The 5,006-nt window shown below is 37.7% G+C and overlaps 1 protein-coding gene across 1 annotated transcript in view; it reads right to left on the bottom strand.

Moving 5' to 3' along the window:
• LOC143277613 (uncharacterized) overlaps positions 1-5,006 on the bottom strand; it is a 236,577-nt gene that overhangs the window by 208,589 nt on the left and 22,982 nt on the right. The gene's annotated exons all lie outside the window — the stretch shown is intronic.

Below are 5,006 nucleotides of genomic sequence, written 5' to 3' on the forward strand. Positions count from 1 at the left end.
AACATCGCCAGACACACAGACATCTGGGGATCAACTACCAAACACGGAGCTGAGACCTTTGAAGCCGCAAGAAGGTTAGCTATGGAGGAACAGCACAGACAGAGGAAAGTATCAGCTGCCCAGAGCCCTCCAACCCACTGGTTTCCTTGCCCTGTGTGTGCCAGGGTGTGTCGCTCAAGATTCACCCTGCGCAGCCACCAGAGGGCTGGTCGTCAAGGACCTTGTTCTCAATGATACTCAGATCTGAGGATCCTGCCATCACCCTGATCATTTTGTCGTCGTCCTTGTTGTTATTTATAAACGTTGATGTAAACGAAAAACGAAGTCACATGTTCTACAATATAATGTGTATTACAACTATTACAATGTTTTCATGATATATGATGGAAACAGACACATTCCATGCAGCATTATATCGAGTGGTTAACCTCTAGGTACGGTGAGCAGGACATGAACAGTGTCCCCACCAGTACAGAACGCTCTGAATCAGTTCTGCAAAGGCTTCGTATTTTGTTGGTGACTGCAGCAGTACTTGGGTTTGCTATTGTGTTGTGTCTGTGGTCTCTCTGATCCCAGGTTCACCTCCATGTTGTCCATTCCCTGTGTGACCAGGACAGACCTGCACCGTTCAGCTTCCTCCCACTGTTGTGACGTGCTGTCCTGTGCGGCACGGTTTACAGCCTGCGTCCTTCAGCCCTCACTCTCTGTCCCCTTTAGCAACGTGGACACTGTGAGCACAGAACTGACCGGGGTGGGGGTGTGGAGAGACAGCTCTCAGTTTGGACTGGAGAGCAGGGAATGATTTGATACTGGTAAGATCAGTGGGTTCATGGACGCTGTTTTGATTTCCCGTCTTCATTTCGGAACAATGAGCTTCTGTTGTTTTCACTGACTGTGATAGATAGATAGACAGATAAGCAGACAGACATTTCGGTAGATAGATAGATAGATAGGATAGATAGATAGATAGATAGATAGATAGATAGATAGATAGATAGATAGATAGAGCGACAGACGTTTAGGAAGATAGATGTGGGTGGGTGTCCATCTAAAAAAAAAAAGTCAACAATACAAAGAGCACAGAATTACATACGTCGTTTGTATAAATCTGATCTTGATAACCTTGGTAACTATATATATGTTTGAAAAAGGTCTAGCTTTGTCGACTGAAAAAAAAACATGTATGATGTTGTTTAATTCAGGTGATAACCCATCTGGTATACCCATTTTTAAATTACTCGGTGACGTCATTGATTATAAACAGGTGGTAAAAAATTTTTTTTGGTGTTTATCTTACTTCAAAGCTGACACGGAACATTCACTTTGATTACATCTTAACAAAAGCAAGGAAAAGTATCAATTTTATGAAAATTATAAGCCGCTTACCCTGAGGAATGGATACAAAAACATTGATTCATCTTTCCGTGGCCTTTGTAAGATCTAAGATAGCTTATGCACATGAAATATTTTTTCAGTGCGCCTAAATATCTATTACAAAAGATTCAAAGTGTAGACTGTAGAACTATCAAAATTGCCCTCGGATTACTCTCTCATGCATCCAACCAGGAAACATACAAAACAGCCGGAATTCTTCCCTTTAATGAAAATCGTGAGTCAGCAACAGCAAAATTCGCTGTGAGATACACATCAATGACAGTAAGATCTGACATTGATTTTCCTGAAAGAGCTAAAGTCATGTCATCACAAGAAACGGTTGCAACTTACGTTTCAAATTTGTTAAAAGAATCTGATGTTAACATGAAAGAGTTAGCCGCAAAACTACATCATACTCCTGTTCCTTTTTGGGAAATGTTGAAAGCGGATTTTGATATCACTTATTCTGAAACAAAAAAAGGAAGAAAACATCAATATCACGACAACTACTGCCAGAATTCATATAGCAGAAAAATATCAGAATCATCTTCATATATTTACAGATGGATATGTTCTTGATGACAAAAATGCTGGTGCAGCTTTCTGTATTCTTGCTTTTAAAGCTGAAAAATCTTACTTTATTGGAAAACATCTTTCCATATTCACGGCTGAGCTAATTGCTATTATACGAGCTCTGAACTATTTAGTGAGCCATCAAATAGTTTTCTCGAAAATAGGATTCTTTGTTGATTCCAAATCAGTACTTTATGCTCTAGAATTATTTAACCTTAACCCACTCAGTACGGCCAGTCCTGTTTTCTCCTCTTCACAGACCCCTCGGATGTCCAGTGGGTGTCTGAATGACCCAACCTTTAGCTTCCGTCGTCAGAATTGTGGTATTCTTTGCCAACATTCACCTCTTCAGTATAAGAGCCTTCCTCTTGCAATATTTTGATGATGGTAACTGTGGTGAAACGCTGTTAACGTCGTCTCTTTCGCCGTCCGTATGGAGAGAGTTAAAACGAGACCTGACTCAGCAAATCATTTGATACATTGTTTGAGGATTAAAGGGACTGAGGTCAGTTTTCGTTGGGTGCCTTCTCATGTGGGCATTCATGGTAATGAAACTCCTGATAAAGCAGCTAAAAGAGGAGCACAAGATTCAGGAAAATCGACAAAAATACATGTCCGTCTTTCCGTAAAAGAGGCATACACATTGTTAGAAAAATCAGCATGGGGTCGATGGAAAGAAAAGTTTTCAAAACATAAAGGGACATTATTCCCCGAGAATATTATTAAAGAAAAGATACCGAATCCATCAGCTTGCTACACAAGACTAATAACCTCTACTTTCTTCCGTATAAAACTTGATGCGCTGAAGACAAAGTATAGTAAAAATGTTACACGCATCTATGGTAAGCAGTTCAGCTTGCATCATTGTTTGTTTCACTGTCAGCAGTTACATACCTTCTTGCCCAAGTATTTCAAAGAGAATAACTATTCTGCAGATGATTTTTGGAAAGTTATTTCCTACGAGGTTCCTATGGTCGAACTTTCACAGGCATTAGTTCATAGCCCTATTTCTACATTCCTGTAATGTACTTCAGAATTGCGTTAATCGTTTCTAATTATTGTTATCATTATTGAATTATTACTGTTAAATTTAACTGCATGTTAGTTATGCATTTTTTGGGTAGTTTTCTACCTTTTCTGTCTTCCCCACCCCCCCACCCCCCACACCCCCTTCCTCCTCCTCTCCCCCCTCCTCCCCCCTTCTTTTTTCTCTCTTTTTTTATTAATCGTCTAATATCACTGATAGTGAAAAGACACTAAACTAAAGAACACACACACACACACACACACACACACACACACACACACACACACACACACAGATAAATTCCTTTTTAAAAAATCCTTTATACATTGCTAAGTTGTTGGTTGGTGGCTTTTTTGTTGTTGGTGGTGTTGTTTGTTTGTTTGTTTGTTTGTTTGTTTGTTTTTAAAGTACCTTTGAGCACAGTTTAAAAATTTTGAAAAATGTCGAGAAAGCACACACCAAAAAAAGAAGAAAACAAAAGAAGAAGAAATACAATGAAGGGGGGAGGGAGAGAGAGAGAATGGAAGCTCCATAAAATGAAATGAAAAGACGTGGGAAAATGTAGGAAAATTGTTGGACCCCAACCTTCAACCCCTTTCAAAAAAACACAAAAAAAAAGTCCCATATCACACACACACACACACACACACAGCAAGCAAAATTTCTTAATTCTGATGGCCTGCTTTATTTCAAGTGTACATTCCTACTATCATTTAGTAAAATTGCATAAACATATTTTCCAGTGACATACTTTTTTTGGCGTATATTGATCACACTGATGACACTCTAGGACATTATCTATATAGAATAATATTGCCAGAACAGTATTACATATTACCTTTTTTTTCAAAATGATGCAGTTATTGACACATTTTAAAGCATTCTTTTATATTATTGTTTAGGTGCAATTTTTTTTTCCTTTTCCTTCGTAAGATGGCAGCAACGATGATTATGTACATGGGGACCCTATTGCTGAAGGGGGGCAAAAGGAAAAGAAATGAAACGAAATAAAAGGACATGACATATAGAAAAATGAAATAAAATAATACTTCGAGATATATAGAATACAGAATACTTTATTCTCTCATCAAAGAGAAATTCATGTGCGGTGTATGCTTGGCAAACAACACACAAGAATCACAGTCACTCAATATGAATACACAGAAGACAACAACAAAAAAAGTTTAATTAATGTTAACCTTTTGTACAATGATCACAATCATACACATGACATGGACACATACTTTCACAGTCATTCAGCATGAATGCATTTTTTTTTTTTAATTCATTCATTTATTATTATTATTATTTATTTATTTATTTGTTTGTTTGTTTGTTTGTTTATTTTATTTTGTTTTATTTTATTGTACGCTTATAGTTGACTTCATCAAATTTTTGCGCCTTATACATATTATTAGTAGTAGTAGTAGTAGTAGTTCTTTTTTTGTATTTATCTATTATTTATTTACTTTCTCTCTCTGTCTCTCTGTCTCTGTCTCTGTCTCTCTGTCTCTGTCTCTCTGTCTCTCTCTCTCTCTCTTTCTCAAGGCCTAAGCGCGTTAGGTTACGCTGCTGGTCAGGCATTCTGCTTGGCAGATGTGGTGTAGCGTATATGGATTTGTCCGAACGCAGTGACGCCTCCTTGAGCTACTGAAACTGAAACTGAAAGTGAACTGCATGAAAAAACAACAACAACCACGTAATGCTTAAATACAAAAGGGATGTTATTCACTCACATGCAATAACCACAAAGCAACGATGCGATAAGCATAGAAAGGGAACAGACAGAAATATCACACCAGAATTAAAGCAAAGACCAGTGTACATGATTAAAACCAAATCTAAATTATGGCTTCATACTGCAGCCAGGAAGTGAATTGGTGCATCATGGGCTGCCGTAAAACAACAATAGCAACAACAACAACAAAACAATAACTACCTTAAAAAATAAAATTAAAAAAATATTAAAAAAAGGCCTAGGCGTAAAATGTCACCAAAATTTCTTCTTGCAAAATGACGACGAATGTATGCA

The sequence above is a fragment of the Babylonia areolata genome, chromosome 34, assembly GCF_041734735.1.
Source record: "Babylonia areolata isolate BAREFJ2019XMU chromosome 34, ASM4173473v1, whole genome shotgun sequence".
Classification (NCBI taxonomy): Eukaryota; Metazoa; Mollusca; class Gastropoda; order Neogastropoda; family Buccinidae; genus Babylonia; species Babylonia areolata.